We start from the raw sequence: 8,070 nt of genomic DNA on the forward strand, positions 1-8,070 counted from the left end.
ATCTCCACGTCACTTCCACGGGGCATTAATATTGTCTTTTTATTCCACTCTAACCTCCACCACTCTTCGAAGGAGCATTAAAACCGTCTTATTAAGCTACCGTGACCTCCACATCTCTTCCAAGGGTCATTAAAACCATCTTGTTAAACCACTCTGAACTCCACAGCTCTTCCAATGGGCATTGATATTGTCTTTTTATTCCACTGCGACCTCCACCAGTCTTCCAAGTGGCATTAAAACCATATTGTTAAGCTACTGTGACCTCCACGTCACTTCCAAGGGGCATTAAAACTGTCTTGCTAAGCTACTGTGACCAATTGTCTTCCACGGCGCATTGATATGGCTTTTTTATTCCACTGTGACTTCCATCACTCTTCCAAGGGACATTAAACCATCTTGTTAAGCTACTGTGGCCTCCAGGTCTCTTCCACAGGGCATTGATATTGTCTTTTTATTCCACAGCGACCTCCACCTCTCTTCCAGGGGCAATAAAAATGTCTTGTTAAGCTACTTTGACCTCCAAGTGTCTTCGAAGGGGCATTCATATTGTCGTTTTATTCCACTGCGACCTCCATCACTCTTCCAAGGCGCATTGATATTGTCTTTTTATTCCACTGTCATCTCCACCACTCTTCCAAGGGGCATTGATATTGTCTTTTTATTCCACTGCGACCTCCAGCACTCTTCCAAGGGGCATTAAAACCGTCTTGTTAAGATACTGTGATTTCCATTTCTGTTCCACGGAGCATTGATATTGTCTTTTTATTCCACCGCGACCTCCACAACACTTGCAAGGGACATTGACATTGTCTTTTTATTCCACTGCGACCTCCACCAATCTTCCAAGGGGCATTAAAACCATCTTCTTAAGCTACTGTGACCTCCACGTTTCTTCCTCGGGACATTGATATTGTCTTTTTATACCGCTGTAACCTCCAGCACTCTTCCAAGGGGCACTAAAACCGTCTTGTTAAGCTACTGTGACCTCCACGTCTCTTCAACGGGGCATTGATATTGTCTTTTTATTCCACTGTAACCTACACCACTCTTCCACGGGGCATTAAAACCGTCTTGTTAAGCTGCTGTGACCTCCACGTTTCTTCCAAGGAGCATTAAAGCCATGTTGTTAAAACACTCTGAACTCCACAGCTCTTCCAAGGGGCATTAAAGCCGTCTTTTTATGCTACTGTTACCTCCAAGTCTCTTTCACGGGGCATTGATATTGTCTTTTTATTCTACTGCGACCTCCACTACTCTTCCAAGGGCATTGATACTGTCTTTTTAATCCACTGTGACCTGCACCACTCTTCCAAGGGGCAGTAAACTGTCTAGTTGAGCTACTATGACCTCCACGTCTCTTCCAAGGGGCATTAAAACCGTCTTGTTAAACCACTCTGAACTCCACAGCTCTTCCAATAGGCATTAAAACCATCTTGTTAAGCTGCTGTTACCTCCAAGTCTCTTCCACGGAGCATTGATATTGTCTTTTTATTCTACTGCGACCTCCACCACTCTTCCAAGGGGCATTAAAAACGTCTTGTTAAGCTACTGTGACTTCCACATCTCTTCCACGGGGCATTGATATTGTCTTTTTATTCCACTGTGACCTCCACCACTCTTCTAAGGGGCATTATAACCATCTTGTCAAGCTACTGTGACCTTCAAGTCTTTTCCAAGTGACAATTAAACCGTAATGTTAAACCACTGTGAACTGCAAAGTTCTTCCAAGGGGCATTAAAACCGTCTTGTTAAGCTACTTTGTCCTCTATATCTCATCGAAAGGACATTAAAACCGTCTTGTTAAACCACTCTGAACTCCACAGCTCTTCCAAGGGGCATTAAAACCGTCTTTTTAAGCTACTGTTACCTCCAAGTCTCTTTCACGGGGCATTGATATTGTCTTTTTATTCTACTGTGACCTCCACCACTCTTCCAAGGGCATTAATACTGTCTTTTTAATCCACTGTGACCTGCACCACTATTCCAAGGGGCAGTAAACTGTCTAGTTGAGCTACTATGACCTCCACGTCTCTTCCAAGGAGCATTAAAACCGTCTTATTAAACCACTATGAACTCCAAAGTTCTTCCAAGGAGCATTAAAACTGTCTTGTAAAGCTACAGTGACCTCCACCTCTCTTCCAAGGGGCATTGATATTGTATTTTTATTCCACTACAACCTCCACCACTCTTTCAAGGGCCATTAATAACGTCTTGTTAAGCTGCAGTGAACTCCATGTCTCATCCAAGGGGAATTAAAACCGTCTTGTTAAACCACTCTGCACTCCACAGCTCTATCAAGGGGCATTAAAACAGTCTAGTTAAGCTACTGTGACCTCCACTTCTCTTTCAAGGGGCATTGATATTGTCTTTTTATTCCACTGCGACCTTCACCACTCTTCCAAAGGGCATTAAAACCGTCTTTTTAAGCTACTGTGAACTCCACGTCTCTTCCATGGGGCATTGATATTTTCTTCTTATTCCACTGTAACCTTCACCACTCTTCCAAGGGGCATTAAAAACGTCTTGTTAAGCTACTGTGACCTACACTTCTCTTCCAAGGGGCATTAAAACCATCTTGATAAACTACTCTGAACTCCATAGCTCTTCCAAGGGGCATTAAAACCATCTTGTTAAGCTACTGTGACCTCCACGTCTCTTCCACTGGTCATTGATATTGTCTTTTTATTCCACTGCGAACTCCACCACTCTTCCAAGGGGCATTAAAACCGTTTTGTTAAGCTACTGTGACCTCCACGTATTTTCCATGGGGGATTGATAATGTCTTATTCCACTGCGACCTCCACCACTCTTCCAAGGGGCAATAAAACAAACTTGTTAAGCTACTGTGACCTCCACGTCTCTTCCACCTGCTATTGATATTGTCTGTTTTTTCCAAAGCGACCTCCACCACTCTCCCAAGGGTCACTAAAACCGTTTTCTTAAGCTACTGTGACCCCCACGTCTATTCCACCGGGCATTGAAATTGCCTTTTTATTCCACTGCGACCTCCACCAGTCTATCAAGGGGCATTGATATTGTCTTTTTATTCCACTGCGACCTCCACCACTCTTCGAAGGGGCATTAAAACCGTCTTGTTAAGCTACTGTAATCTCCAAGCCTCTTCCATGGGGCATTGATATTGTATTTTTATTCCACTGTAACCTCCACCAATCTTCCAAGGGGCATTAAAACCGTTTTTTTAAGCCACTGTGACCTTAACGCCTCTTCCAAGGGGCATTAATCACGTCTTGTTAAACCACTCTGAACTCCACAGCTCTTCCAAGGGGCATTAAAACCGTCTTCTTAAGCAACTGTGACCTCCACGTCTATTCCACGGGGAATTGATATCGTCATTTTATTTCATTGTGATCTCCACCACTCTCCCAAGGGGCATTAAAACCGTCTAGTAAAGCTGCTGTGACCTCCACGTCTCTTCCACGGGGCATTGATATTGTCTTTTTATTCCACTGCGACCTCCACCACTCTTCCAAGGGACATTGATGTAGTCTATTTATTCCACTGCAACCTCCACCACTCTTCTAAGGGGCATGAAAACCGTCTTGTTAAGCAACTGTGACCTCCACCACTCTTCCAAGGGGCATTGATATTTTCTTTTTATTCCACTGTAACCTACACCACTCTTCTAAGGGGCATGAAAACCGGCTTCATAAGCTACTGTGACCTCCACATCTCTTCCACGAGGCATTAAAACCATCTTGTTAAACCACTCTGAACTCCACAGCTCTTCCAAGGGGCATTAAAACTGTCTTGTTAACCTACTGTGACCTCCACCTCTCTTTCAAGGGGCATTAAAACCGTCTTGTTAAGCAACTGCGACCTCCACCACTCTACCACGGGGCATTGATATTGTTTTTTTACTCCACTGCGACCTCCAGCACTCTTCCAAGGGGCATTAAAACCATCTTGTTAAGCTACTGTGACCTCCACGTATATTCCACGGAGCATTGATATTGTCTATTTTTTCCACTGCGACCTCCACCACTCTTCCAAGGGGCACTAAAACCGTCTTGTTAAGCTACTGTGATCCCCACGTCACTTCCACAGGGCATTGATATTGTCTTTTTATTCCACTGTAACCTCCACCACTCTTCCAAAGGGGATTAAAACTGTCTTTTTGAGCTACTGTGACCACCACGTCTCTTCCACGGGACATTGATATTGCCTTTTTATTCCACTGCGACCTCCACCAGTCTTCCAAGGGGCATTGAAATTGCCTTTTTATTCCACTGCGACCTCCACCAGTCTATCAAGGGGCATTGATATTGTCTTTTTATTCCACTGCGACCTCCACCACTCTTCGAAGGGGCATTAAAACCGTCTTGTTAAGCTACTGTAATCTCCAAGCCTCTTCCATGGGGCATTGATATTGTATTTTTATTCCACTGTAACCTCCACCAATCTTCCAAGGGGCATTAAAACCGTTTTTTTAAGCCACTGTGACCTTAACGCCTCTTCCAAGGGGCATTAATCCCGTCTTGTTAAACCACTCTGAACTCCACAGCTCTTCCAAGGGGCATTAAAACCGTCTTCTTAAGCAACTGTGACCTCCACGTCTATTCCACGGGGAATTGATATCGTCATTTTATTTCATTGTGATCTCCACCACTCTCCCAAGGGGCATTAAAACCGTCTAGTAAAGCTGCTGTGACCTCCACGTCTCTTCCACGGGGCATTGATATTGTCTTTTTATTCCACTGCGACCTCCACCACTCTTCCAAGGGACATTGATGTAGTCTATTTATTCCACTGCAACCTCCACCACTCTTCTAAGGGGCATGAAAACCGTCTTGTTAAGCAACTGTGACCTCCACCACTCTTCCAAGGGGCATTGATATTTTCTTTTTATTCCACTGTAACCTACACCACTCTTCTAAGGGGCATGAAAACCGGCTTCATAAGCTACTGTGACCTCCACATCTCTTCCACGAGGCATTAAAACCATCTTGTTAAACCACTCTGAACTCCACAGCTCTTCCAAGGGGCATTAAAACTGTCTTGTTAACCTACTGTGACATCCACCTCTCTTTCAAGGGGCATTAAAACCGTCTTGTTAAGCAACTGCGACCTCCACCACTCTACCACGGGGCATTGATATTGTTTTTTTACTCCACTGCGACCTCCAGCACTCTTCCAAGGGGCATTAAAACCATCTTGTTAAGCTACTGTGACCTCCACGTATATTCCACGGAGCATTGATATTGTCTATTTTTTCCACTGCGACCTCCACCACTCTTCCAAGGGGCACTAAAACCGTCTTGTTAAGCTACTGTGATCCCCACGTCACTTCCACAGGGCATTGATATTGTCTTTTTATTCCACTGTAACCTCCACCACTCTTCCAAAGGGGATTAAAACTGTCTTTTTGAGCTACTGTGACCACCACGTCTCTTCCACGGGACATTGATATTGCCTTTTTATTCCACTGCGACCTCCACCAGTCTTCCAAGGGGCATTGATATTGTCTTTTTATTCCACTGCGACCTCCACCACTCTTCCAAGGGGCATTAAAACCGTCTTGTTTAGCTACTGTGACCTCCACGTCTCTTCCACGGGGCACTGATATTGTCTTTTTATTCCACTGTAATCTCCACCAATCTTCCAAGGGTCATTAAAGCCGTTTTGTTAAGCCAATGTGACCTTCACGCCTCTTCCAAGGGGCATTAATCCCGTCTTGTTAAACCACTCTGAACTCCACAGCTTTTCCAAGGGGCATTAAAACCGTCTTGTGCAGCTACTATGTCCTCCATTCCTTTTCCACGGGGCATTTTTATTGTCTTTTTATTCCACTGCGACCTCCACCAGTCTTCCAAGTGGCATTGATATTGTCTTTTTATTCCACTGCGACCTCCACCACTCTTCCAAGGGGCATTAAAACTGTCTTGTTAAGCTAATTTGACCTCCACGTCTCTTCCACGTGCTTTTGAACCGTCTTGTTAAACCACTCTGTACTCCACAGCTCTTCCAAAGGGCATTAAAACAGTCTTGTTAAGCTACTGTGACCCCCACGTCTCTTCCAAGGGGCAATAAAACCGTTTTATTAAACCACTCTTCATTCCACAGCTCTTCCAAGTGGCATTAAAACTATCTTGTTAAGCTCCTGAAACCTCCACATCTCTTCCACGGGGCATTGATAATGTCTTATTATGCCACTGCGACCTCAATCACTCTTCCAAGGGGAAATAAGAGTCTTGTTAAGCTATTGTGACCACCACGTCTCTTCCACGGGTCATTGATATTGTCTTTTTATTCCACTGCGAACTCCACTATTCTTCCAAGGGGCATTGATATTGTCATTTTATTCCTCTGCGACCTCCACCACTTTTTCAAGGTTCATTAAAACTGTCTTGTTAAGCTACTGTGACCTCCACTTCTCATCCAGGGGGCATTAAGACCGTCTTGTTAAACCACTTTGCACTCCACACCTCTTCCAAGGGGCATTGAAGCAGTCTTGTTAAGCTACTGTGACCTTCACATATCATCCAAGGGCCATCAAAACAGACTTGTTAGACTACTCTGAACTCCACATCTCTTCCAAGGGGCATTAAATCCCTCTTGTTAAGCTTCTGTGAACTCCACGTTTCTTCCAAGGGGCATTAATATTGTCTTTTTATTGCACTGCGACCTCTACCACTCTTCCAAGGGGCATTAAAACCATCTTATTAAGCTACTGTGACCTCCACGTCTCTATCACGGGGCATTGATATTGTCTTTTTATTCCCTTGTAACCTCCACCACTCAACCAAGGGGCATTAAAACTGTCTTGCTAAGCTACTGTGACCTCGACGTCTCTCCCAAGGGGCATTGATAATGTCTTTTTATTCCACTGCGACCTCCACCACTCATCCATAGGGCATTAGAAGTGTCTTGTTAAGCTACTGTGACCTCCACGTCTCTTCCACGGGGCATTGATATTGTCTTTTTTATATCACAGCAACCTCCACCACTCTTCCAAGGGTCATTAAAACCATCTTGTAAAGCTACTGTGACCTTCACGTCTTCTCCCCGGGGCATTGATATTGTCTTTTTATTCCACTGCGTCCTCCACCACTCTTCCATGGGGCATTGATATTGTCTTTATATTCCACTGCGACCTCCACCACTCTTCCACGGGGCATTGGTATTGTCTTTTTATCCACAGCTACCTCCAACACTCTTCCAAGGGGCATTAAAACCGACTTGTTAAGCTACTTTGACCTCCACGTATCTTCAACGGGGAAATTATATCATCTCTTTATTCCACTGCGACCTCCACCACTCTTCCAATGTTCATTGATATTGTCTTTTTATTCCACTCCGACCTCCACCACTCTTTCAATGGGCATTAAAACCGTCTTGTTAAGCTACTGTGACCTCCACTTCTCTCCCACGGGGCATTGATACGGTCCTTTTCTTCCACTGCAACCTTCATCACTCTTCCAAGGGGCATTAATATTGTCTTTTTATTCCACTGCGACCTCCACCACTCTTCCAAGGGGCACTAAAACCGTCTTGTTAAGCTACTGTGATCCCCACATCACTTGCAAAGGGTATTGATATTGTCTTTTTATTCCACTGTAACCTCCACCACTCTTCCAAAGGGGATTAAAACTGTCTTGTAGAGCTACTGTGACCAACACGTCTCTTCCACGGGAAATTGATGTAGCCTTTTTTTTCCACTGCGACCTCCACCAGTCTTCCAAGGGGCATTGATATTGTCTTTTTATTCCACTGCGACCTCCACCACTCTTCCAAGGGGCATTAAAACCGTCTTGTTTAGCTACTGTGACCTCCACGTCTCTTCCACGGGGCATTGATATTTTCTTTTTATTCCACTGTAACCTACACCACTCTTCTAAGGGGCATGAAAACCGGCTTCATAAGCTACTGTGACCTCCACATCTCTTCCACGAGGCATTAAAACCATCTTGTTAAACCACTCTGAACTCCACAGCTCTTCCAAGGGGCATTAAAACCGTCTTGTTAACCTACTGTGACCTCCACCTCTCTTTCAAGGGGCATTAAAACCGTCTTGTTAAGCAACTGCGACCTCCACCACTCTACCACGGGGCA

This window comes from Phyllobates terribilis, unplaced genomic scaffold, assembly GCF_046119375.1.
Source record: "Phyllobates terribilis strain yellow unplaced genomic scaffold, ASM4611937v1 Scaffold_15__1_contigs__length_34870131, whole genome shotgun sequence".
NCBI lineage: Eukaryota > Metazoa > Chordata > Amphibia > Anura > Dendrobatidae > Phyllobates > Phyllobates terribilis.